Source organism: Drosophila tropicalis, unplaced genomic scaffold (genome assembly GCF_018151085.1).
Source record: "Drosophila tropicalis isolate 14030-0801.00 unplaced genomic scaffold, ASM1815108v1 contig_845, whole genome shotgun sequence".
In the NCBI taxonomy this organism is placed as follows: domain Eukaryota; kingdom Metazoa; phylum Arthropoda; class Insecta; order Diptera; family Drosophilidae; genus Drosophila; species Drosophila tropicalis.
Window position 1 is genome coordinate 10,631,395 of NW_027173338.1, and position 27,035 is coordinate 10,658,429.

At 37.2% G+C, this 27,035-nt stretch overlaps 2 long non-coding RNA genes and 7 other non-coding genes across 18 annotated transcripts; 5 read left to right on the forward strand and 4 right to left on the reverse strand.

Moving 5' to 3' along the window:
* Positions 1–17,368: 17,368 nt before the first annotated feature.
* LOC137581582 (U2 spliceosomal RNA) lies at positions 17,369–17,564 on the reverse strand. The gene has a single exon (XR_011033191.1). It is a non-coding gene; the product is annotated as a U2 spliceosomal RNA (small nuclear RNA).
* Positions 17,565–17,954: 390 nt separating this feature from the next.
* On the forward strand, positions 17,955–18,067 carry LOC137581595 (U5 spliceosomal RNA). Its single transcript, XR_011033203.1, has one exon. It is a non-coding gene; the product is annotated as a U5 spliceosomal RNA (small nuclear RNA).
* Positions 18,068–18,329: 262 nt separating this feature from the next.
* Positions 18,330–19,990, reverse strand: LOC137581114 (uncharacterized). Of its 7 annotated transcripts, XR_011033068.1 has the most exons (4): positions 19,787–19,990; positions 19,158–19,341; positions 18,964–19,100; positions 18,334–18,895 (listed from the first exon to the last, which is right to left on the reverse strand). It is a non-coding gene; the product is annotated as an uncharacterized lncRNA (long non-coding RNA). The 7 variants fall into 7 exon arrangements; XR_011033069.1 differs by having other exon boundaries at positions 18,330–18,895; positions 18,952–19,341; XR_011033067.1 differs by having other exon boundaries at positions 18,333–18,895; positions 18,964–19,341.
* LOC137581594 (U2 spliceosomal RNA) lies at positions 19,810–20,005 on the reverse strand. Its single transcript, XR_011033202.1, has one exon. It is a non-coding gene; the product is annotated as a U2 spliceosomal RNA (small nuclear RNA).
* Positions 20,006–20,382: 377 nt separating this feature from the next.
* Positions 20,383–20,504, forward strand: LOC137581598 (U5 spliceosomal RNA). The gene has a single exon (XR_011033206.1). It is a non-coding gene; the product is annotated as a U5 spliceosomal RNA (small nuclear RNA).
* Positions 20,505–23,622: 3,118 nt separating this feature from the next.
* Positions 23,623–23,818, forward strand: LOC137581605 (U2 spliceosomal RNA). Its single transcript, XR_011033213.1, has one exon. It is a non-coding gene; the product is annotated as a U2 spliceosomal RNA (small nuclear RNA).
* LOC137581142 (uncharacterized) lies at positions 23,639–25,251 on the forward strand. Of its 4 annotated transcripts, none has more exons than XR_011033084.1 (3): positions 23,639–23,841; positions 24,450–24,676; positions 24,733–25,251. It is a non-coding gene; the product is annotated as an uncharacterized lncRNA (long non-coding RNA). The 4 variants fall into 4 exon arrangements; XR_011033085.1 differs by having other exon boundaries at positions 24,463–24,676; XR_011033086.1 differs by lacking the exon at positions 23,639–23,841 and adding an exon at positions 24,091–24,105 and having other exon boundaries at positions 24,463–24,676.
* A 282-nt stretch (positions 25,252–25,533) lies between these two features.
* On the reverse strand, positions 25,534–25,646 carry LOC137581596 (U5 spliceosomal RNA). Its single transcript, XR_011033204.1, has one exon. It is a non-coding gene; the product is annotated as a U5 spliceosomal RNA (small nuclear RNA).
* Positions 25,647–26,014: 368 nt separating this feature from the next.
* LOC137581586 (U2 spliceosomal RNA) lies at positions 26,015–26,210 on the forward strand. The gene has a single exon (XR_011033195.1). It is a non-coding gene; the product is annotated as a U2 spliceosomal RNA (small nuclear RNA).
* The last annotated feature ends 825 nt before the right edge of the window (positions 26,211–27,035 follow it).

Here is a 27,035-nt window from a genome sequence, read left to right on the forward strand (position 1 = left end):
CACAGAACTCAATCAGTTTGATTCGCTTAATGTTATTAAGCCAGCTAGAGATCTGATCTTTGAAATCACACTGAGAAACGAATCTAGGATATATCTATTCAGAGCTTCTTCAGTATTCCTACACATTACTTCTTCTGCAGCGATAAACATCCAAGAAAAGTCATTTTGAATTTCATTTTAAATTCCCCAAAAGATAAACACAAATCGAAGTTTGCCGCCTTCCTCCAGCATTCGACTAGCGTTTGTTTAGAGACAATTAACAGGCGCCAGGAAGTGCGAGCCAACAAGATAGATAAAAGCCAAGAAAAAGCAAAGTCAACAGCTGTATATATATATATATATGTGTTCAAGATGGCATCGGTCGTTGGCTTTGGCAAACATAAAATGTAAACCCAAAATCGATGCGAAGGTCATCTCGGGTCAGCAGAGAGCATTCCGACCGAACTTTGGCGGAGCTGAATTGAAATTAATTGCAGTTCACTTCAGTTTTATGGCCGAGGAATTTGACGACTTCGTTTCGAAATAATTTGTGTGCCTTAAAGAGGAATAAAATTGTAAAACGTCGCTCAATTCCATGAGAAGGCAATGAATGTTTAATGATTTTTATTGAGCGATGGCAAACAGTGAAAACCCTCAACAAATTTGTTGTGCCACCATGCAAACTGCAACAAAGCATCCAAAAACCACCATCGCCCCCTTCCACAACCAACCCTCTTCTTCCTGCCATCGCGGCCATAAAAATTAACAACGAAATTTCCTCCTGTTAAGCGTTTTCGTGAATTATTCGAGGCGGAGAAGCATTTGGCGCAACACGAAAGCGAAACAGGGATTTTCATCCTTTTACTCCTGCACTGCCCATTCACCTTTCCTCCGGTTCGCCCCTGTTTTTTTAATTGTTGTAGTTGGCTGTTCCTGGGGTGGGTGAAGTGGGTTGAGGGTGGGGCACACTGGTTACAATGAGGGCGTGGCATGTGTGCTCTGAAAATATTTGAACAATTAACTTTTGTTTTTTGATGTGGGCCTCTGGCGGAAATTTGTGCGGTTTTTGTTGTGGACACCTTTTCATTTGAAGTGCCAACAACAACTCCACATTAATTATGCAATCGCGAAAAGCGAGTAAAAACAAATATCAAAATAGTGTGCAAGCGCATAAAACACGTTCCACGTGAAGAAAAACTAAATCTTTTTCAATTTGAATTTAATATTCTTAATTTTGGATACTAAACTGCATACCAAAAAATGATTAAACAGTTTCGACCTCGGGTTTACCTTGCATCAAGTAGTTGACGATAGTTCATTAGGCACTTTCAGAAACATATTTGTAATAGACATACGAATACTCATTTTTTTTTAAATATTGACATGAATTAGCAAATAGGGCAGCAAACACGGTCAAGATTTAGACTAGTCTTCTTGCTCTTTAGAGATAGAAGTATGCATAACCATGTGAAAGTTAAAAACGAGTGACTATCGCGGATTCTAATGAAATTCATATTCGTTAACCATATTCAATTGTTTAACATGTATTTAGATTTTAGTTAGTGATTTAAGATTTAGTATGACTTTCGTCCTTTTATTGATACGCCCAAAATATTACAGATAACTGATTCCCCTAAAGACTGTCGCTTTTTCATTTCCTACTTTTTGACTGTCCCTTTATCTTGGGTGACTTCTTCTTCTCCCATGCCCCCTTTCTATATCTATATGAGTGTCATGTGCGAGACTGTATTTGTATCTCTGTCTTAGTGCCTGCCTCTGCTGACATGAAGTTCATAAAAATATCTGCCATAATTGCAGCTAAGTCAGCAAATGTTTACTGCTGTTCACATACCCTTTCCCTGTCGCCCTTCCTCGGCCTTCTTACCTCTCACCATGTCTTTCGCTTCGTTTCTTTACCACTTTCCACATTGTTGTTGTTGTTGCCGTTGTTGTCTAGCCGCATTTTCTTTTCTGTTGCCTTTCCCTTTGGTTAAATATGAAATGAAAGGATTCACAAAAGCGAAGCAGGATGTAAAGTTTTATGCGCTGAGTGAAGGAAGAAAGGGGTAAAGTAGTAGAAGCCCGATGGACTTATATAAGTGTGTGTAAGCTGAAGCACTTAGTTTTATGCTCTCACATTCTGAGCTGCTGTTCAATGTGGCTAAAGTAAATGAAGTTAAGGAAAATTGTCTTCGATTGGATTGGATTGGATCTTTCCTTAAGAAATTCAAAAGTGAAGGCAATGATTGATCCGAGAATCCGTGAAGTATAATAGTTTATATAAATTGCAGAGTGAAAACGATTTCAACCTATTTATTTAAACATTGTTAGGCCCCTCTTCCTCTTTGGATCTGCTGTCTCAAAATGCAAATCAAAATTGCTTGCAATGAATGTCACTCACAAGTTGTAAACAAGGCGAAGCAAGGATATTTGTCCTTACTCAATGTCCTTCCACTTTTCACTTTTCTTTTTTGCCGCAACAACAAGATGCAGCTAAAAAAGGGTAAAAAAAAAGAAAAAAGTCAAATACATAAAATGTTTTTTGTTTCCTTTTAACTTTGTCTTTCTGTCAAGACAGTAGGAGGCAGCAACATTATAGGGGCGTGGCTGATTGCACTTGTTTTAGTCACCATGAGAGGAAGTCAGAAACCAATGCTGAGAAGAAAAAACATTTAAATATCCCTGAAGTTGCTTTTCATTTTCATTGCTCTGCCCTCTTTTTGGCACTTAGTTGCATTTCCGTTTACAAGTTGCAAAACTTTTGTTTTGTTTTTGCAACAAATTGCGGCTGCTTTTCATTTGCTTTGTTTGCTCGGGTTGCTTTCCTTTTGCCTCATTTGGCAAGTTTGGAAATGTTTCTCTTGGCATTTGGTTAGACTTTCGCAAAGTGGTTGATGTTTTTTGGCAAGAAGACAGCGGTTAACTAAAGTCCTTGAAATTATTCACATTACTCAAAAAACAGTTTGTTAAGGAGTCCTCTGAATATGTCGAAGGAATTCATAGTCGAATTTCATAAAGTCATTTCAGTTCTTTCATTGTCACTTTCCCTTTTCAGTGTCAAATGAAGTGTAACATTCGATTGTTTTGCATGTTTTTGTGTTTGCATTTCGTTTCAAATTTCATTTGCATAAAAGCAATTGGAATATTGTTCCATTTGAATGGCTCATTGGCTTTGAACTTAATTTGCCTGCAATTGAAGTGAACAGTTTTTAAATAATATTCATTTATTTGAAATTGTAGTTTGACCTACTTTCATGCCTCCCCTTTCGGTATTTGCCATAATATTTTCTGGACTTTGCTGGCAAATGTCAGTTTCTTGTTGTACTTTCAATTAAACCTGACACTGTCCACTCGAATTTCGCACTCAAAGTGTGTTGATAATAATGTTCTGCCATCCAAAACCAGAACCATTCCCACATCCTTTTTGGCACATGCCACATTCACACTATCTGCTGGTTGCAGAGTCCGTTATCTGAACATCCGCTTTGCTTAGTTTCCTCTTCGTTCACTTTCCTCTCCCAACTGAAAGTGTTTATCATTAGCTCACATGACTTGCCAGAGGAGTTTCGCCGCTCTCATCGCCGATTCATTTGCAAAGTTATAACAAATTATTTAAACGCTTTAAATTAGATCCAAACTTTTAATGAACCACTAAAATGGGTTTGTTAACTTTACTTTAATTTACTTTAAGTGATCCTCATTAATTATTAAAGAGTAAAATTTAATATTTTCTATAGAATCGAAATTATTTTAAATTAAGCTCAGTTACAGATTAAACTTTCGTTCATTATTGCGAATTGCATATACAGAGGATGAACTTTATCCCTGTCGATTCCTTCCTTCACCAGCAGCAACAGGTTTATATCCTTTTACACAGTTCTTCAACCTTTTTGAACGTTTTTTTCATTACAGCTTTTATTTCTTCATTATCCTGGCAAGTAAAATATGAATAAGGCATACAAATTTGTCGCTCCGCCTTCGAAATACCATGCACCAAGTGATAGACCTATGTATTTACATGTTTTATTTTACCACAGATGGAGATAATTATGCTTACAAATAAAATTATTCATTTGGTAGCCAGTAACTACTCTTTTCACTGCCTTATATAATTATTCTGTCGACTTTATTATACCATATGATCCAATGAGTGCATGGTATAGTTATCGCACAATATCCCCTTTTCACTCAGCAAGAACTTTTACCCTTAGCAATCGAGACGATGATGTTTCAGATTCACTTGGTCTCTTTATTTTCCGGGTTTTCTCCCCCATTTTAAATTTAAATTTCCTCAATTTTTGTTGGTTGACACTTTACGGTTTTGTTTTCGTTCTTTTAATTGAAGCCAGACTGTAGCATATTTTTTATATTCCTTCTTTTTTATTTTGTTTGCTGGCCTCATGGGTGATTTTAACGAATTTATTGATGGCGAACAGGGATGAATGGTAAATGGTGGGCATGGTCTGCTGCCTTGTAACATATTTTATGCATGCCTCGCTGGGCGCTCACTGAACAATTTGTGGGCCAGATACGGCAATCGAAGGAGCTCAATCTGAGAGGGAAAGACGATAAAAAGAAAAATGGGAACAGGAGCTGGGTGAAATAAAATATATCTGTATCACATTTGCATGGACTGCTTCCCAAGGCTAAGCATCGCGACGAGAGCTTCAGTGGAGTACAAAAGGCAGCATATGCAAATAATAAAGGCATTGAATTGAGTTGTCTCTTCACCATATTGTTTCTGTGGCTCTGAGGTATAAGCCCCTGGCTGAAGAAACAACTACAAGTGCATTTTTATCTTTTGCTCTTTCAACTCTCGCAAATAAGGCAACACCTTCGACGCGTCACGACTTTGAAGCACTTGTGATCCCCTCACAGCAGCTTAGATATTCATGTTCTCTTTTTCGTGTCATGTTCCTCAGCAACTCAGCATTAGCATCTCAAACGGGCAAGAACATTCAAATTGATGTGACGCCTCCCAGAGCCAGGAGCGGAAACTTGTTCTAGTCATGCATTTGGGTCATGCCAAAGTCAAAAACAAGCTAAGCGGATAAAACATAATCAACCGAATAATAAAACTAAAGATGGGGAGAATGTTTCTTATGGGTTTCATGGCAGAGTAGCGAGCATGCGTAAAAAATGTCGCTCAACTGAGTAGGAAATCTACTTTTTACTACTCTTGTTGCTATTTGCATATTTGGGCTAAGAAAATTCCAAATGTAAACCAAAATGAAATATTTATTAGAGAGCAATCTGTGGTGATATTTTGCTTGGAAAACTATTTTCCTTCAACCTCAATTTGTGTATGAAATGGAAATGGATGAACTGAATGCTTGGCAGTTTTCCATTTCAATTTCAACTGTTTCTTAAAGTTCAAGGACTCAACCTTGACCGTTGCTACAATCCCTTGTCTCTGACCATAGGCAACAATCTCATTACAAATTCTGTTAGCAAAAACTCCCTAAAAGCATTTTTGAACAAGATACAAAAGCATTTGCTTTGAGAGGTTGACCAAACTACGTGCAATGCTGCGTATGAGTAATTTAATGTAAGCTGAGAGGAACTTGTGACAGAAAAGCATAAAATTGTGGTAAGAAGGACTACATGGTTCTTGTGTAATCCAAAGATTTCCAAGATTTAAGCCAATATCAAGGTTGAGTAGGCTTGTAGGATGTTATTTGCAGCAATTTCTCAAATGTTGCATTCGCTTCCATCAAATACACCGAAAAATGCTTTGTCTGTTGTTTTACTGAAGTTCACTTTATTGCAATGATTCAAGGCCTTCAATGTGCCAAAATGCTCCAATCAACTGCACATCAACATTCTCATCCTCTTTCGCCTTGACTGCCCTGAAATGCGGGCAATAATGAAAGTGCTGACAATGTGAACCGAATCGAGGCTCTAAATTGCAAAGTGCACCTTGTTCCTCCCATCCTCTCTGATCTCCGAGTCCTGACTCTGGTCCCCACCCAGGACGACCACAACACGCTGCAGTTTAGTAGAAGGTGGCATGGCATTTGGGACTAGGGCGAGCATCCAAGCTGATGCTCTGCGTGCATGGAATTTTAAATGGCTGCCAAAAACAGGCAGCTCCATCTATCAATGTTCCACCTAGAGAGAGAAAGAGGGAATACTAGGTAGGTATTTCTGGTATTTCTCTTGTTACTTTGACCTGCATCTGCTCATTAATTTTTGGCTAGCCTAGCTAGGGTTAAACATTGTTGCCCTCCAATGCTTTTCGAGAGTTTGTTTCTGTTGTTTTAAATTGATTGCAGGTCTCAATTCGAACAACTGTTTGTCGATTCTCAATTGCCTAAAAGTGATCGGAAGGAAGGGAATATTCAAGTTGAATGTCTGCGGTTTCGTTAGCCCCAAATCAACCCAAAACATAGATGAATCGAAGCCAAAACACCGAGAAATCAATACAAAGTTCCCGACTCCCTGGCAACATTTAAAATCTGTTGCAAGACACTGTCAACATGTTGCTGGGAATGTTTTCTCTCTTTTTCACTTAGGGCAAATCTCCCTCAGATAAAACCGAGCTGTGAAAAAGCTTTTCCGAACTGATTTTCTCTCTTTTGCCATAAATTCGGTTTCAACTCATCTTTGAGACCCAACAGCCTCCAGTTACGGTCCGTCATTTGGGGGAGGTCAGCAACAAAAATTCTGCCCAAATTCTTATTATTCATGTCAACGATCCAAATGTTTAGATAAGGAGTAGAGTGGCAGCCTCCTCGAGGGGTTGACTATCCATCATGAACTCTTAGTTTCATTTTGAATTTAAATTTATTCGGTTGCCAGCATCATTTCAGGCAATTTCGTCCTCGAAGTTTGAACCATTTTGTTTGCTTTGGCATTCCATTAGACTTTGACGGCATCAAACAATTTCAAAATTTAAATATCAATTAGATATGTTTATCGAGCAACGACAGGGACGGATTGTGGCATTGTCCTGCCGAAAACAAATATTTAAACTGAATGATGACTTGCCATTCGTTCAACCTCTCTTAGAGATGACACCTAGTCAAAAAGTATTCTGAACATTGAACCACTAACCATAGAACCATGACTAGGCTAGCGTTTGCAATCAAAAAAACATGAGTTTGTCCCATCTATGTGTTCTATGGTTAGTGATTGAACTGTATTAAGAAAGAAAACAACAAATGCATCGATTCTTAAGGTGGTTCAACCGATTAATAGAAATATTACAAGATGTTAGACAATTCCAATATATTTCTGGATTTACTCCTGCCTGTAATTTAATCATTATGACAGAAGACATATTCAGATTGGGCACACACATCAATCAATGTTCAACATGATAATCCATTGAAATGCTAAATTTCAGTTTGATTTCGAATTCGCTTTAATGATGAAAATGTGAAAGAGTTTTCCTTGAGTCTTGGGAAAACTTTTAATTGATTTGTGTGGTTGAAAAAGTTTTTGTCCTCTAAATGTTGTCCTCTCTTAATTGGTTTGTCTGTCAAAGCAAAAGAAAAAGAAGCAAAAGCAAAAGAAGATAAATCAACAGATAAACAGAATTGTGAATTTGTTTTCCCAATAAAATATTTTCGGCAAACATGTGAAAACCACGAGGAGAACTGCGAAACAAACAAATCCCTGTGGTTCGGGGAAATCCTTGCTGCAAATAGTTAAAAACAAAAGAGAATATTTGATTAAAATATTTGGACGAATCATTTGGAAAAATCGTTGCACACTTTTGCATTTTGTTTGCTAAACATTTTTTGTTGTCTTTTTTTCAATTTATTGAGAAACTTTTCATTGAAGGATTTTCCGATATTGCAACTAGTTTGCCTTGCCGTGAGTGAAAGGCAAGAAGAACTTTTGGGCTAACTTTTTAATTGCTTTCTGTTTTTGTTTTTGCGATGATTTAATTCTGTAATTCTATTTAATATTTTTCCTCTTCCCTTTTTGGCTTTACCTCTTCTCTTTGCCACAACTAATAAGCAACTTTTAATTTGATTGTTAAGTAAACTTGACTCATACTCTTGGCCGAGATCAACTTTCACTACTCAAATTTGTTTCGTCTTGGTATTTACCAACTAGTTTATATGAATATTTATTCACAGCAACAACAAAAGGATTCTCGAAGTGTTTTTCCATTCATGTAACGAGTTCATAACCAAAGACAAAAATTGTAGATTATATTCAAAAGAAATTTCACTGATATATATGTTAAGCGTGGCTCTTAAGATATTTCATCTCTCCCTTCAAGATTCTTTCATTTCCTTTGTTCGCTTCTGTGGCCCAAAAAATGGGAAAACTAGAGCCAAAAGGAAAATCTAGAAAAAGTAAGGCGATAAATGAAAACAAAGTCGACAGTAAATTTCCTTCTATGTCTGTGTTTATTTTGTTTTTTCCTCTTCTCTAAATGCTTTTTCTTCTCTGAAATTTGAGGTCATGTCACAGTTCTTTCAACAGTCAAAAGCTTTGTGGGAAATCCTCGGAAAAAAAAAGAAAAACAAAGCATTTTTCCTCTTCTTTGTAATGATGAAATGCAAGCAAAGTGAATGAAAACTTTCATTCTGACTAAATGATGCAGGCAGTTGGGATCGGTGGCTCCAAGCCGACTACTCTCCGGCTTTTCTTTTGAGGCCACAAATCTTTCTTTGAATGGGTTGAAGAAAAACGGTTTTCCATTCACATTGGCGGGGCTGAGGCATTAACCAAACGTTTGCCTATCAATCCCACGACTTAACGTATCGCGATTTGTTTTTGTCGACGTCGGGCAGATAGACTTCTATATAAGTGGGTGGATGTGCTCCCATTTAAAAGGATCCAGACATTTGGTGACGCGTTGTAATTGCTTTTATATGCTGAACGGTTGGCTTACCAGGACAAAGGCGGAGAAAAGTGCACGGTAATTGTTGTTGTTGTGGAAAAATATTGTGTGGCGGCGGAGAAATGAGGAAACGGAGCCATGCGTGTTCAGCCACCAAATAAAAAGAAAAAGCAGAAACAACAAAGAGGACCAGCCACAAAAAGGAAGCAAAAAATTTCCGCCAAAGGAAGTCACATACGAGTTCAGGGGTGGACTTAGTTACGCCGGGATGATTCCTGGTAGATCATGGGGCAACTGCTTCAACCAACTTCTGAAGAAGCCTATAAGGTGTTGCTTCAGGAATTCCAACTCCATTTACCATGTTTCAGTAAAATAAGGTTTTTCTTACCTATTCCCATGACTGGGCGCATTTCGCTGTTGCGGTCGTGGGAATACGTCTAGAGATGAACACATGAACACACACTCAACACACACGCACACACTCTGCCTCTCTCTCTCTCTCTCACTTGTATTCGTTTCTCTTTCCCAAAAAGAAGAAAAAACTTGAATTAAATTATAAGGCTGCGGCAAAATAAATTTGAAAGAATAAAAATTTAAATAATGCGCCAAGCATTTGCCATAAACCGCAACTGTATGAGTGTGTGTATGTGTATGAGTGTGTGTGTGTATGTGTGTGTCTTTCAAATTTGATGCTCAGTTGTTGCTTTTGCCTCGCATTCACCAAAAAATTGTTGCCATTTACACGATACTTGAACGAAATGGGAAGCCCTCTTCCTGCCCTCTCTTCCACCACCTATTCTCCACTCGATGTGGCATCTACCTCTGTAAATAATTTCTTCTATTCAACTTGAATTGAAATCCAGATAGAACAGAGAATGTTAAATGTGTTTCTCTTTCTCTATCTGTCTTTCTCTGGCGGAAAACTTTACTCATCAGTCCGTGTAATTTCGCGGTGCAAGTTTCAAATTTGTCTGCGGTTTGTGCCTCTTGAATTATGTCCCAGAACCCAGTACCCAGTTCCGAGTTCGGCTCTCCCAGCCGTTATCTATGTAAGGACGATGCCTTAGATGTAACTGAGGAAGTGCCGTTGGCCAAAAGTTAAAACGTTGACAATCTGGTCAGGTAATGGCAGAGACCGTCAAGAGGGAAGTGGATTGTGGGTGGAAGGTGGAAGGTGGTGGCCCGCCCCTTAATCACTGTCTGGCTGCTTTTGCATCCCAAATTAGTTTTTATTAAGCTAAAGTGCTTCCAGTTCCAGTTTCGTGTAGTTCGGATGAAAGTTTTCAAATTGACTTGAGTGGATGTTGTAGGCTTCATTCTCGTTTTTGTTTTTTCGACTTTTCTCTTGTTTTTGGGTTGACTAGGATAATGACCAAGGGTCAGGTGTAGTCCGGACATTGTAGTTTTATGCATACTTAAGTTAAATGAATTGAGCGAGACTTAAAATTTCCACTTGGCTTGCTTTTAATAACTAATAAGGTTTAATATTTGAAAAAACTCTAATAACTAAAATAAGCAAGTAAGTTTAGTAAAAATGGGCCAATGGGTTCCTTAAATAAAGATAAATTAGTATAAACCTTTTTATTATCATAATTTCTCTAAATTTCTTTATAAAAAAGGGATAAATATGCAGCTACAGCTTCTAAACTTTTATTTCGATAACTAATTTTTATGAGTCAAAGTGCCTTCAATTTCGCATTCTTAGCATCTCTTTTCTGCTATTCACATCTTTAGTTAGGGGGAGTAATATTTAGCCCGTCTGCGTCCTTCTTCCACATCGAATTTGGCAAAATTTCATACACTTTGCTTTCTATTTGGCTGCTTGTTTCCTATAATCATATAAATTGTGTTGGCCCAAAGCCAACAAACTGAATTTGGAATTCGAAAACGAATTAAATTGGCAAAGCTCTTTGCTTATGTCCTACTTTTAGCCCATTTGAAGGACATTTTCTTAGCGTTTTTCGTACATTTTAATTTGGTAGAAATGTCGCGAGCAGCTCAATTCAAGTGAAATCTGGCACAAAGGGAAAAAATTGCCAATGATAAAGTCGCCAAAAGGCCTCTGTGTGTGTGTGTGTGTGTATGCTAGGGCGGTGGTGGCACAGAGGCGTGGCGCCTTTTATGCAAAATTTGTAGTTTCAGCTTGTCGTTCGTTTCGTTGGGCACAAAAATGTTTTACGACTACGTGAGCAACGACCAGAGAAAACAGGAGCAAGCAGCAAGGATGCTCGAATTTCACGTATGTGTGTATGCGTTTGTTTGTGTGTATGTGTGTGTCTGCCAACGGATGAGCATATTGACAGTGGGATTGGGAAATACGCATCCGAAATACAAAGCGAAACCAGATATTCACTTGGCCAATTGACTAGAGACCAAAAAGTTCATGGTTCCCCTTAGTTCCTATCTCGTTCCTTCCTTCTCTGTCTCCGCTTCATTTGTTGACATTTTGCCTTTTGTTTTTAGGGAATAGGGCGTGGCATTGGGTCACGTACGACCTCATTGATGATAAAGTCGTCATTGGAATTTCTAAAGAAACTTCATCACTTTAAAGAGAATTTCATTTCCCATTAATGCTTGAAATAATTTTTGGTATTTCTCTTTATCCTCATTCATTTTCCAGCATTGTGAATTTCCCCATGCAAATGTGTCAAAGCTGTGGAAAATCAGCGATTCTCTTTGATGATAGACCAGGAAATTATAGAAGGAAACCAACAACTAGCTAATTCACTTTTGCATAATGTAGAAATATCCTAAACCATAATGAGAATGCAGGAAAGTTCTCTGATTGTTCTCTGTTCTCGGTGGAAAAATCAATATCCCTGAGTGAACACATCGAGAGACAAACAAACATCCTTCAGGCTGAATCGCGAGTAGTCTGGATTTCATTTCGAATATTTGCCAAAAAATGTCAAAATGAAATTGGAGAAGCGGCAACAACTAAAATGCGAAAATTGAACCGCTTCAAGCTAGACATCCTTGGAACATCCTCCAACAAGGAAAGAAGCGCAACGAGAAGAAACGCTTTACGCGATATTCGAATTATTTGGTTAAAAAATAAAAGAACTTTTAAACAACATTGAAATTGAAAGAGAATGTCATGGTACATGCGATTATCGTTCCTTTTGCAGGACCAGCCTATATCCCCTTCGGCTAGTGGCCCATAAATTATTTACCAAAGCCCCAAATGAAATGTGCATTAGCCATGCCCCTTTCGAACACTCCCTGCCCACTCAAATTGTGTTTATTTGCTGGTATGCATTTTAAATTTAATTTATAAATTATATTCCCATTTGCTGCTGTTTGTGTTTTGGCTTTTGTTTATTGCTGTTGCTAATTAGAAACTAATCGGATTCGGTTGTTGCCAAATTATTCCAGTAAACTATAAACAACTAATATTTAGTCGAATACTTCCCCAAATGAGAATAACAAAGTTAGCATTCCACTTGAAGTTAACCATAAACGAGAGAGATTATCTTTACTCTTTGTAGTGAAAGGATTCAGAAAAAGGTTTCGATCTTCTCGCATAGTCTAGGCAAATTGAGGGACACTTTTGACAAATTTTCGAGAAGAACCTTTTACCAGGTATACAAAATGTCCCATTGGCAATTACAAATTCATAGACAGCAAATTTGATTGTCCTGCAAAAGGTAGTCCCCATTATGATTACCTTGTCTGGGTTCTGTTCTCCTGTTTGCCATGAATAAATTTGAGTGTTGCGCCCATTGACAAATTGTGCGGCTCGTTAAATGTTTGCCACAAAACTTACAGAGCATTATGCAAATTTAATGTGAGGTAGCTGGAACATCCTTTCAAAGTCCTGCACCCATAACTCTTGGCAATTGCTTAATTTTGCTGAATTTGTCAGACAGGTGGAAAGAAAGTGGGCTGCAACACGGACAGACATTAATTTCTATTTCATTTAAATGGTATCCCTGCTAACAGAACTCGCCTCAAGATCCATAAATAATTTTTAATGATGTGAAAATGTTTTTCGTGTGCCACCTCATTCTTAATTAATGGAGGCTCTCACCTCAGTCTCACCACAATAGGACAATACCGCAAGCACCATAAAACAGATCAGGCAAGGCGAGTATAAAATAATGAGAACTTTAAGTTAACTCAAATAGGCAAAACACAATCCACAGTTCCTGATTGCATGACGCCGATTCCATCAGACAACTCCATGTAGGATTTTCTGTCATCTCCCACTGTGACTTTTACAATAGTCCTTTGACTTTCCACATTTCACAGCTTGCCTTTTTGCTCCTATTTATAAATAAATGCATTTACAACAAAAAAGTTGGTAGAAAATTCTTTAAAAATGGCATTTAAGTTGAAACAACACATTATTGGTATTGAATCGAAGCATTGGACTTCTCTGGGACCTTGAACTCTCTCTCTCTCTCTCTCTCTCTCTCTCTCTCTCTCTCTCTCTCTGTCTCTCTCATCAGTTGATCCACTGATGGGAGTTCCATTAACCACACTCTTCCTACTTAGTGGAGCTATGATAATTCTGTGACCGCAACCCAAAAGTGCAAAAGTAAAGTGCCAACAGTTGGAATCACTCGAAATCCACATCCCCAAAGAACAAAACACCGCAATGCAGTTCGTGTCCAAGTCCTGTTTTATGGCAACTGTCCGACGAGGTGTGACAAGGAGCATAGAAGGAGAAGGGGAAAGGAAAAAAGCAGCTCCACATAGGTAAATTTGTCCAGCAGTGAACTAAATTTCAAACGGAAGTGACACTCTAATTGAGAGCAACGAGCCAACTGGGAGATACCACGTTTGGACCGCCAACCATCAGGTGAGGGGATGGAGAAGGAAGATGGTGGAGCATGTCCACTTCATGCGGGCACTGGGACAGACACTAAAAAAGTAAACTCGTTAATTGCTAAGTGCAAAACCATAAAACGGATGTGAAGGGAGACAAATAACAGAGGCTAAGGTGATTGTGGACAGAGAGGAATATTATGATGGCGAAGGGAGAGCATCCATTTTAATGTGGGTTGTGTATATGTATATTTTTTTGTTTTTTGTCAGCTAGAATAAAGTTTTCCTGGCTTTAAGCAGCAATTCCGGAAATTAAACGATTCAAAGAATTTTTAACTGAAGCAAACTGAATTATTAGAACAAATCCCATCAATATAGTCCAAAATATGTCAACCCATTTCTTTCATTGATTTGCATAAACCAAATTCAGGTAGACTGTGGAGAGGCAGGAGATGTCCCACATACAAAAATTCTTTGCATTCACGTCGCTTGTCAATGCCTGGGACATTTCTGTGTAAAAAACATGGAAATGCGTTGCATATTTATGAATAATTCAGCAAGGGAAAGAGACAGATTCAGAACTTGCTCCGTTTCTCCCCATTTGTTTTGCACAAATTGTCAAAATGTTGCCAGGACAATGTCGACATCAACATTGGTAACACGTGTAAGCCACATCCTGACACACGAAAAACTTTTCCGAAATTGGTCATTGGAATTTATTCATGTGGATTTCAGGTGCAAAGGAGCAACAGCAGCATGCAAATCAAACTACTCGCATTTGTCTTCGTCTCCAGGAATACCCTAAGCTGGCTTCCAGCTGGGCAACTTCTGCCCAAGGACGATAAGTAGAGTGAAATTATTTCAATTTCATAATTATCGTGAGAGGCAGTCGAGGTCCTTGCCACCCGCTCAGCTGTGACATTTTTATTAAATTTTTCCTTGCCCCCACTCTGCTCTCAGCTGGCATAACAATTTATGTTCTATGTGGACTTGCCTCATATTTTAATTAAAGAAAGAAAAATGGCAAAAAAAAAAATATTTCACATAATTTCTCTGACCAAATAACTGAAGGCGTGGCTAATCTGCTGGGAAAACTGAGTAAAAAGATTTGATTAATGAATGAAAGTCAAAATTTTACCGAAAGTCTACTCCTCAGGAAGTAATTTTCTGAATTAAATTTCATACTGTGCCTATATTTGATATTCGTCTTTAAATTTGGGATTCCTAACTTATTTCCAGCTTTTTTTTTGCCTTTTCTTTTGACACATTTCCAATACTTACTTTTTGACATTAATTTTCTGTTTTCCCTTTTACGATTTGTCATTCGGAAGGTTTACGACTCATCTTCAAGTCAAACAACACCTCGGGCAGGCGTCTTATTTAAAATTTATGACTAATCGTGAACGAACGGTCCATCGCACCGACTTTTATCTACCCTTAACTGTAATGAAACATGTCTGAAAATGTAACTTTAGATTCCAAATTTAGACGTAAAGCGCTATTTTCATGTATTCATCATGGTATATACAGACTCTCCGGTTTTTAGGCAATTCAATTCAATGCAGTGTAAGTTAATATATTATTTATAATTTTTTAAATTCTTAAATTAGACACATCTCCACCGAAAAAGGCCTGTCCAAAGAAAACAGACCATATTAAAATAAATCAATTTTTTACAATTTAAAGTAATAAAAGAACTATATTGTAGTTGAAGTAGTGTATTCTAAAGTCTTATACGTGCATTAGGAAACAAAATAACCAAATAGAACCCCAATATGTAAGAAATAATGGACAAATACGGTATAAAGTTAATATCTTTGGCTTAAAAAAAAAAAACTTCGCTTACTTCAGTGATTTCGTTAAATATTGGGAATAAATATGAACTAGTTGCTGAATGCCAATAGATTGGTCAAATTTTTAGAAACCATTTTTCGATTTCCAAATATTAAAAAGGACAGAAACCAAGCAAACGAAGGCAAATTTAATGAGTAATCCTGTCTATAGAAGTGCAATAAAAGAAAATGCATAAAACCTGAAAGATTTCTCTTGGTCTAAGGGTAAAAGGACGTGTCAGTTAAGTGTGTAACTACGAACATGAGTAGCAATAAAACGAATTCACTTTATTGACAACAAATCCAGAGCAAAAGCAAATGTTCTTTTTAATTTATGTGTACATCAAAAAAAAAAACGGTTGAAGGTCAGTCAGTTAGCCATTTCAGATTGATGGGGTGGAGTTATTTTCTTTGGGGTGCTGTTAATACCGGTCTGAAGGAAACCAAGGCTATTATTAATGCAATTACTGAAATTTAATTAACCTTGCTAACATAATAGAAAAAGAGCAAACAGAAAAGCACGACAAGAGGCAAAGAGGACAACTGCGAAGCCTTGGAGAAGCATGTTTCTGACGTTGATGTCTTTGTGCCTCGGCTTTTCTGTGGTTCTCATTGTGTAGGAGTCCTTAAATGGCTAAGATGTCTGAGCTGCACTTTACGCAAATTGTTAATCACTTTGGTTTTAAACAAAAAAATTCAAAAAAATTAAAAACGATTTGATTAAATAGAAAATAAACTTCACCGAGTAATAAGTGAGCAATTCATGTTAGACCTTTGAAAAAGGAATATAAGAACTTGTTCTACTGCTGTCCTTATCTTTTATAGTATAATAGAATTAACATTTTTTAGAAGTTTATGCAATACACACACACACTTCCTGCAAAAATATCCCATATCAGCAAACAGTTGATATATTGTAACGTATTTTCTTCACTTCAATCTCCAAACACACAACTGGAAAACATTAGAAATCCAATTTAAATGCATAACCAGAGAATGCCACAATTTCGTGCAGTTGCCTGGTTGTTGAGCATAATTTTGAAGCCAACCTTCTAATGATGGTTGCCAATTTGGTCGTAACTACACAACTCTGTTCAAATATAATCAGACTGGTATCCTCCCCACTTCAGTTGTCCTGCATTCTCCAGAGGCCAGTTGTATCCTATGTTAATTCCCCTGTCGTGTTTTGCAAACACTTTAAGTATGCGAGAGTTGATTTCCGACACATTCCTTCACTCCAGTCTGCTCCTTTGCATTTACATGCATCCGCAACTGTGCACATAAGGTTGGCAGGCAAATTAATGGTCAGGCTGGGTTCAGTCAGGGACTTAGTATCCAATATTCAAACATTCATAATGGAACTTGCACCAGCCAATCCAATGAGTTTTCATTTCCACCTACACTGAGAGAAACTATTGATTTAAGCAGTAAAAAAGTATTTAAATTAGTAAGAAATGAATGAAGAACTAACGAAATTGATATTCAGCGAGATTTTAAAGACTATAATTATTTAATTCCGAAATACATATATTATAATAATGCTACTACTAAATTTGAGTAATTCTTTTTTGAGTTGACATAGATTGTTCTCAGTGTATTAATATATAATGAATTCAACTGTATAACACAGAAATGGTTAAATAAGTGAGGTAATTTCATTAAAAATGCAGTCTACCGTCATTATTTACTTTACATGTTCGATAGTAATTTGCACCAGAGGCTTTAATTTTCCCGGTTGACCTGACCACATGTAATGAAGGGGAAAGTGCAAAAAGGTGAAGTTTGTATAACCTAAGGGTAATCCACATTAAAAGCATTGAAAAGAACATGGCGAGTTTATCAGAATTTTAAAACTATCCTAATCCAAAAGCATTCACATTTGCCTTAAAGTACAAAAGCAACTTTTTAAACAACTTTTATAAACATTATAAAAACAGGTCAAGAAAAATGAGCGTTACGTGTTTCGTTTGATTTAAATTTATTAATAAAGTGGGCCGAAGTCCCGGCGGTACTGCAATACCGGGCCAACCCGCGACAAAGGTGGAGCAAGCCCCTAGCACTTCGTCTGATTCCAAAAATCAGTTTAACATTTGTTGTTCTCCAATGGAGAAACTATCAGATGTTAAGCTGATAAGAACAGATACTACACTTTGATCTTAGCCAAAAGGCCGAGAAGCGATAACTAGACCAAGCAAATGTAATGCCTTTCCTTTGAGGTAATGCTAAAACTATTTGGGGATTATAATGCAAAGCGAAGGATTTGATTCCGAATTTGTCCTGCATACTTTCTGCCGTCGTAACATATTTTTCCTTTTAACTGGGAATAGGGATGAAACAGGAACTGCATCCCAGGTAGAAAAACATTTCTTTAATGCTGTGGTGAGTTGAACCCTTACAACAGCTTGGCCCTTATTCAGAACTACCTGGTGATGGAAAGAAAAGGTTGAGATCCCGTTTTAAATGCATTTGTGTAACTAGCTCAGTTTGTATGTCAAATGTGGTTTTCTTTACAATTCACAACTAGTTAAAACAGATTTTTCATGGAGAGGGCCTTTTGTGGTGATGGATAGTCACTCTGGCTTCTCTTCAGTTGTCGAATAAATCTTTCGCCTTTTACTAAAGATTTCCGTGGAGAGGGGCACTCTAATGAGTCTAAATTGAATTTTTCATAGTGCCTGGCGCAAGCCGGGCCAATAAGTAATACATTTAAATAGGGAAACACAGTTCAAATCTAACTTTGAATTCTTGTAGAAGCGCTAATAATGCAATTGTGCATTGGCCACGTTTAATTCCGTCCATCTTATTGTTGGTATGTGGAAATATCGCAGAATGGACGCAACCGACTTTCTCTTAGATTTAGTCTAACTTCTTTTTATGTTTCGGAATTTTTTGACAGATAGAAATAGCAGAAAAACAGAAAACCAATGAGACCTTAATATTTGTAATGAGACTGAAACATAATATCAACAAGATACATCATATTTAATAACTGAAGAACAAACTCTTTTTATCTTTAATTTATCAAACAAAGTAGTCATTTGTTGGTTCTTAATATAAATTGGTAGACAATTAATTATAGACATGCAAATATTACATGTGATTCGGTCCCCAGATACATCCAGCTCTTTTCGTTCGATCCTTAAATTGTTATTTGAAAAGTGGGTTATACATTGACCCAACGCCATCAGCCATCATTTTCTTGAAGGTCAGGATTGATTTCCGAGTCATTAAGTTGCAATGGCGTTTTCAAACCACTAGAATTCGTTGGAAATCCCTCTAGGAACATGGCGGTTAGCTGGTCATGGTTTTCCTTTTGCTCGATGAGCCATCGCTCTTGTAAACGTTTTTCGTGGGCATTTTGATATTCTAATAGTTTCTTTTGGTTCTTAGACGCAATGTGAAGTTGTGTCTTCTGAGAAACATTTGGAAATGTCTTGGTTAGATTTGGATAACCTTCGTCAAAATCAATTTCAGCTGAGTTCGCGGTACTAGAATCTGAAGACCCTGAATGCTGTAAGACAACGTTAATAGACTTGAAAGGATCAATTATTCCTTGGTCGTACTAACCGCATCGCTCACCAGAATATCTTGCTCACTATTTAAACTTTTCGCCAGACGTCGAGACTTCGCTTGATGATAATTTTTATCGTCGGCTGTAAAACTGTCTTTGGTGAACTTGATTTTAATAAATAGGCTCATTCTGCTTGCAGCTTATCCTTTCAAGTTTTTCAAGAGTAATGTATAAATTTTTCCTTTCGTATTTGACAACTTACTCCAAGGGCTACACAAAACTGCTGTCAGTTAGTTCAGGAAAAAGTTGGAGATATTTTACCCAACCCTAGATAGCCGATAACTAGTTAGATGAAGTGTTACCACTTTGTTTTGGGCCAGGACCAAGAGCCACACAGGGAATGATGGTCCCTAAAAAAGACTCCATCGCCTTGAGTACCTTATGACCTATTTACTTATTATTAATTATTTACTTTTTGTGCAATTTTTAAGATAACTTTAAGCTGTTTATTTACAAACGATCGATCGATATCTGAATTTATATCCATTGTCGGATTACCCTTAAATTTATTTAAATTGTGAATTTAAAACAGACGGACTGAAAAACAGAAGAATTATAAATTTTTACATTATTTTACAAATAATGCCAATTGTGATCAAGATCTGAGTTGTTGGTATAATGTATGGTTGGCTTTACGCAGGCTGATGCATATAATAATATCTTCGGCTACAAAATATGGAATGACATTTGCATTTGAAATGCAATTATTGTAATTAAAATTCGAATAAAAATTAGTTACACTTTAGTTGCCATTTAAAGTCGCTCAAACTGTCGGCTCGAACCGACACATGTAAAATTTTGAGGGCCTCTTGTAGAATATATGATGCTTACTTAAGTTGAATTGAAATTTATTAATAAAGTGGGCCGAAATCCCGGCGATACTGCAATACCGGGCCAACCCGCGACAAAGGTGGAGCAAGCCCCTAGCACTTCGTCTGATTCCAAAAATCAGTTTAACATTTGTTGTTCTCCAATGGAGAAACTATCAGATGTTAAGCTGATAAGAACAGATACTACACTTTGATCTTAGCCAAAAGGCCGAGAAGCGATAACTAGACCAAGCAAATGGAATGCCTTTCCTTTAAGTTAATGCTAAAACTGGGTGGGAATTGTAATGCAAAGCGAAGGATTTGAAAACTATTTTTTCCTGCATACTTTCTGGGTGCCTTCAAAATGTTGAATTTGTTCAGAATCTGAACCATTTTTTAACCTTTTACCTGGGAATAGGGACAGTATCACTGCATCACAGGTAGCAGAATATTCCTTTAAATCTGTGGGCAGCTGAACCTTTAAAACAGATCGTCCCTTAATCAGATGAAAAAAAGGTTGAGATAGCTCAGTTTGTATGTCAAATGTACTTTCCTCTACAATTCACAACTAGTTAAAGCAGATTTTACATGGAGACGGCCTTTTGTGGTGATTGATAGTCACTCTGGCTTCTCTTCAGTTGTCGAATAAATCTTTCGCCTTTTACTAAAGATTTCCGTGGAGAGGGGCACTCTAATGAGTCTAAATTGAATTTTTCATAGTGCTTGGCGAAAGCCGGGCCAATAATTAATAAATTTTTAAAATCAAGTGTTGGTAGATTACCAAATCCCAATCGGGATTATTCCGTCCTAATCTATCAAATGTTTAATCGAATTCATGATTGATGAAACGTTTCTCTTTCATCTTGTGACAGCTCCTTCCTCCTTGTTCCCCTTGATCCTTGACAATACCTTATGTTAACCATCAATCAGAAATTCTGTGAAATCGCCGTTGTTGGGTATCAGTTATCAAAATGTAAAAGTCAGGATTTATTTCGAAGTCATCAAATTGCCATGACATGAAATAGAAGCCCGATTACTCAGATTCAGACCAAACTTAGTATGAAACAAATTAGATATTTAGTGGTATTCAGTGGTAAATTTGTTTATATTGCAGCTAAGAGCTTTTTGTTCAAAAGCTAGCAATCCGCTTCGAGCCCAACTGGATTATTTATATACTGCATGCAGATAAAGTCACATTTTTAAGGCTTCGCCTTTCGGCAATCCTGAACTCTCAATGCACTTTACCAACTGGCACAAAAATGAAATTTATTTAGAGGTTAAAAAAAAAAAAAAACAAACAAACTAGAGAAGAAACTCCAGTCACGTTTGTACAGAATGGAAATGGACGGAAATTTACGGCAAAATAAAAAAGGGCAAATTGCCAGTGGGAAGCATTTTGGAGCAGTAGAGCCTGAATTTTTAGGCGAAAGTCCTGTTGGAAACTTTCAGGAGGCTTAATGAAATTTCTGTTAACCGAACTAAATTGCCGGTAAAAGCTTTCCAAAGGTGTGAGGTTGGTTCAGATGGGTAGAAATGGTTTTGGTCTTTTTTTTTGCTGTAGGTCTTTTAATTTGAGTGCCTAAGTGGAAAGGCATCGGTCTCTATAAATAAACAAAACGTTGTAAAGCATCGAGCTAAATCGAGAGTTTGCTTCTTCAAATTGTGTCGATTTTTATTGTTGCTGTCGAATGGAGTGTGTGGCGCCTGGCAAGGTTCTTGTGGTTCTTGAGGTCATTTGTGTCAGCTTGTTGTCCTTGTACCAGCCAGAGAGAGAAAATATTACAATGGGCAGTGCACAAGAATGTTTGGCATTCACTTGGAAGCGAAGGGCTTAAGCAACTTCTGTCGGATAAGAAAACTGAAACTGTTTTTAAACCATGCCTTGAAAAGACCGAATCGTAGATTATAAGAGTCTGGTTGTAGAATATTTTTTTATACTATCAACTATCTAGTTGATCAACTATCTAACCCATAGTACTAACAAGGTTCATATAGCTAAGAAAAACAAAGTGCAGCAAAGCCATAACTTAATGCTAGAAAATGTTTCGGACATGTTTTGCAAATTAAGTTGCAACTTCCAACACACAACATAAAAACCTAGGCAGGTGTGAGTTAAGCCACTATCCTCCCTCACCATACGGGATAGGTTCTTTACTGCCCCTTCGCCTGTACATATATAAATGACACACACCTTGCACATGGCAAGTTACCTACTCTGGCGACCAACAAGTCAACTTTTTGTCATCTGCACGAGAAAGAAAAAGCGACGCATCTCAACTTTTGCTGTCATTTTTGGCTAGCTTTTTAATTTCATATTTTATGCAGAAGGCAAAATTTTGCCTCAAGGTTGGAATGGGCAAACTGGGTGCATAAGCTATAGTAAAATGAAACAAGGTTTCATGTAGTTGCGGCTAAGCAGCAAAATATGACAAAATGTTGAGCTAACGGCGCATATTTAAGCCGTCCCGCTGGCGCTCTCTCTCACACTCAAGGGGGATAGGACTTAACTACTTCCCATTTTCCCCGTCGACAACGAAAAATGTCACAAAAATGTTTGGCTGCGTTGACTTTTCGCCGCTTTTTGCATGAGTCTGCTGTTTATACCCTGTTAATCCAAGTGTAAGAGGGTAATATAAACCCAAAAGGAAACTTTGCAAATCTCCTAACTATAAGGGCAGAACATTCAGTCGAATTGGCATATTTTTGTTATTTTTTTAAAAATTTAAATTTTTTTCATTTCTTTTTTTTCTTTTTGTGAGAAAGACAGTGTTTTTATTAGTGAAATATTATAAATATATTCCTTATCAAATGATAATTTTATTTAGACGAACAAGAGATGAACAAGACAAAATTAAATTAATTTTATTTGTTGGTCTTTGGAATACTTCATTTCCAGTCTATAAAGGGTATCATTCTAGAAAACCGAGACTTAAAGAACATTCTGTCTGTGTTTTTTTTTTTTTTTTTTTTTTGGTGGGCTGAGACTATCTCATTCATATTTTGCCTTTTATGAGTTTTTATAATCTTTATGGAGCTCAGCGTTTTTACAGCTCAAGGAGTTACGACGCTTAAAAGTGCAATTTAAATTCAAAAGCCGCTTAAAATATTTTAACTGAACTCACTTAAGTCAATTTTTGTTAAATTTTACATTTATGGCAAGCAATTTAACTTTTGCCTAATTGCGCGACTGGCAAAATTGGTAGCTAACAAGTTCGTTCTCTTGTTCCTCTCCCCTTTGTCTTTGTCTCTGTGTCTCTGTGTGTCTCCCGCTCGATTTCTCTAGTTGTGCATATCTCTGCAGGATGCTCAAGTTGTGTTCAGACGCTTCATTAAATGCAACTTTTCCTCCTCGAGAGGCGGCGGAGCAAAAAGTTTTGTGTATGAGCAACAGGGTGGGGGGCAGATGCACCATCACGGTGAACGAGAGGGGGGCAAGCAGCAAATAAAATGGCTCATTAGGATGTGCAAGTGGAAGTTATTGGATTAGTTTTCATGATGCTCCAGGCAGCAAAAAATCACAAAAAGAAGAAAATACAACAAAAAATTTAAAAAGGAAATGGGAAAAGCTGCGAAACGATGTGCAATGATATGATGTTTCTTTGCCTTTGGAAACTTGGCTTAAGCAAAGCAGATTGGAGCTTAGGCCAATTTTGCTCATTGGCCTGAATAGAAACATTCAGGCGTTAAACAAAATGATACGAATTTATCGCAAGAGCAAACAAATGAGAAAATTTAAAAGATACATAAACGCCGAAAAGTATGCAATGATAGCAACTTTAATTTTTATACTTCATTGTAATCCCCAAATAGTTTTAGCATTAACTTAATGGAAATGCATTACATTTGCTTGGTCTAGTTATCGCTTCTCGGCCTTTTGGCTAAGATCAAAGTGTAGTATCTGTTCTTATCAGCTTAACATCTGATAGTTTCTCCATTGGAGAACAACAAATGTTAAACTGATTTTTGGAATCAGACGAAGTGCTAGGGGCTTGCTCCACCTTTGTCGCGGGTTGGCCCGGTATTGCAGTATCGCCGGGATTTCGGCCCACTTTATTAATAAATTTCAATTCAACTTAAGTAAGCATCATATATTCTACAAGAGGCCCTCAAAATTTTACATGTGTCGGTTCGAGCCGACAGTTTGAGCGACTTTAAATGGCAACTAAAGTGTAACTAATTTTTATTCGAATTTTAATTACAATAATTGCATTTCAAATGCAAATGTCATTCCATATTTTGTAGCCGAAGATATTATTATATGCATCAGCCTGCGTAAAGCCAACCATACATTATACCAACAACTCAGATCTTGATCACAATTGGCATTATTTGTAAAATAATGTAAAAATTTATAATTCTTCTGTTTTTCAGTCCGTCTGTTTTAAATTCACAATTTAAATAAATTTAAGGGTAATCCGACAATGGATATAAATTCAGATATCGATCGATCGTTTGTAAATAAACAGCTTAAAGTTATCTTAAAAATTGCACAAAAAGTAAATAATTAATAATAAGTAAATAGGTCATAAGGTACTCAAGGCGATGGAGTCTTTTTTAGGGACCATCATTCCCTGTGTGGCTCTTGGTCCTGGCCCAAAACAAAGTGGTAACACTTCATCTAAGCAATTATCGGCTATCTAGGGTTGGGTAAAAAATCTCAAACTTTTTCCTGAACTAACTGACAGAAGTTTTGTGTAGCCCTTGGAGTAAGTTGTCAAATACGAAAGGAAAAATTTATACATTACTCTTGAAAAACTTGAAAGGAAAAGTTGGAAGCAGAATGAGCCAATTTATTAAAATCAAGTTCACCAAAAACAGTTTCACAGCCGACGATGAAAATTATCATCAAGCGAAGTCTCGACGTCTGGCGAAAAGTTTAAATAGCGAGCAAGATATTCTGGTGAACGATGCGGTTAGTACGACCAAGGAATAATTTGTCCTTTCAAGTCTATTAACGTTGTCTTACAGCTTTCAGGGTCTTCAGATTCTAGTACCGCGAACTCAGCTGAAATTGATTTTGACGAAGGTTATCCAAATCTAACCAAGACATTTCCAAATGTTTCTCAGAAGGCACAACTTCACATTGCGTCTAAGAACCAAAAGAAACTATTAGAATATCAAAATGCCCATGAAAATCGTTTACAAGAGCGTTGGCTCATCGAGCAAAAGGAAAACCATGACCAGCTAACCGCCATGTTCCTAGAGGGATTTCCAACGAATTCTAGTGGTTTGAAAACGCCATTGCAACTTAATGACTCGGAAATCAATCCTGACCTTCAAGAAAATGATGGCTGATGGCGTTGGGTCAATGTATAACCCACTTTTCAAATAACAATTTAAGGATCGAACGAAAAGAGCTGGATGTATCTGGGGACCGAATCACATGTAATATTTGCATGTCTATAATTAATTGTCTACCAATTTATATTAAATAATTAAAAATCAAAACAATTTGTTCTTCAGTTATTAAATATGTTGTAACTTGTTGATATTATGTTTCAGTCTCATTACAAATATTTAGGTCGCATTGGTTCTCTGTTTTTCTGGTATTTCTATCTGTCAAAAAATTCCGAAACATAAAAAGAAGTTAGACTAAATCTAAGAGAAAGTCGGTTGCGTCCATTCTGCGATATTTCCACATACCAACAATAAGATGGACGGAATTAAACGTGGCAAATGCACAATTGCATTATTAGCGCTTCTACGAGAATTCAGAGTTAGATTTGAACTGTGTTTCCCTATTTAAATGTATTACTTATTGGCCCGGCTTGCGCCAGGCACTATGAAAAATTCAATTTAGACTCATTAGAGTGCCCCTCTCCACGGAAATCTTTAGTAAAAGGCGAAAGATTTATTCGACAACTGAAGAGAAGCCAGAGTGACTATCCAACACCACAAAAGGCCCTCTCTGTGTAAAAACTGCTTTAACTAGTTGTGAATTGTAGAGGAAAGTACATTTGACATACAAACTGAGCTAGTTACACAAATGCATATATTTTCATCCCCAGGTACTTCTGAATAAGGGCCAAGCTGTTATAAAGGTTCACCGTCCACAGATTTAAAGGAATGTTTTTCTACCTGGGATGCAGTTCCTGTTTCATTCCTATTCCCAGGTAAAATGTAAAATATGTTACGACGGCAGAAAGTATGCAGGACAAATTCGGAATCAAATCCTTCGCTTTGCATTACAATTCCCATTCAGTTTTAGCATTAACTTAAAGGAAAGGCATTCCATATGCCTGTTCTAGTTATCGCTTCTCGGCCTTATGGCTAAGATCAAAGTGTAGTATCTGTTCTTATCAGCTTAACATCTGATAGTTTCTCCATTGGAGAACAACAAATGTTAAACTGATTTTTGGAATCAGACGAAGTGCTAGGAGCTTGCTCCACCTTTGTCGCGGGTTGGCCCGGTATTGCAGTCCCGCCGGGATTTCGGCCCACACAATTAATAAATGTCATTAGCAAAGTAATTCCATATATGTATAGCCCCTTGCGTTTAGTGTCATTTTTCTAAATGTCGTATAAACACAAGTCAAAAACAGGGGAGCAGAAGGAAAAGGGCGTTCGGACAGTTTCGCGTTGGCGCAGAGATCCATTGCTTAAAGTAATTTTATACGCCATGTCTACCCTTATCAATACACGTTTATCCATGCAAGCTCTCATGTGGTGTATTGAATTGCTGGAAGCGGGTGTCAATGCCAGAGTCTTAGCCCAAATAGTACTGCAAACAATGGAGATGAAAAAGACCTGCCAAGAGAACCCTAAAATGGAATAAAAAACAAAGAGTGTTAGCCCTTCCAGTGTTTACTTTAAAGAATATATTTAAGAAAACGCAAATGCATACCCTTTTTATTTTAAATTATATAAACCCAAATGGAGTAGCCATTTACTAGGTCATTTTACAGTGAATCAATTTTAATATTCAAAAAAAAAAAAAAAAAGAGGCCCGCGGCGAACTTTGACCGCGTCAAAGGTATACAATGCCCTTTTGCTAACTCTTTTCTTACTTATAGCCGTCAATGTGGAAAAACGTTATTTCTAAAAAGGCTAAAGTTTGAGAAAGAAAAGCCTACAATCTTAGCATAGGAAATAACGAAGATATTGATCAAAGTCACTGTTTTCCACCGATCGTTCCTATGGGAGCTATATGATATAGTAACACGATCTTTATCAATTGCGGAATAGTCATTAACAGATATATTAAACCCCAATAATTGTTTAATTTGAAAGCAATCCCGTCAAAATTAACGAAGTTATTAACAAAAGTCACT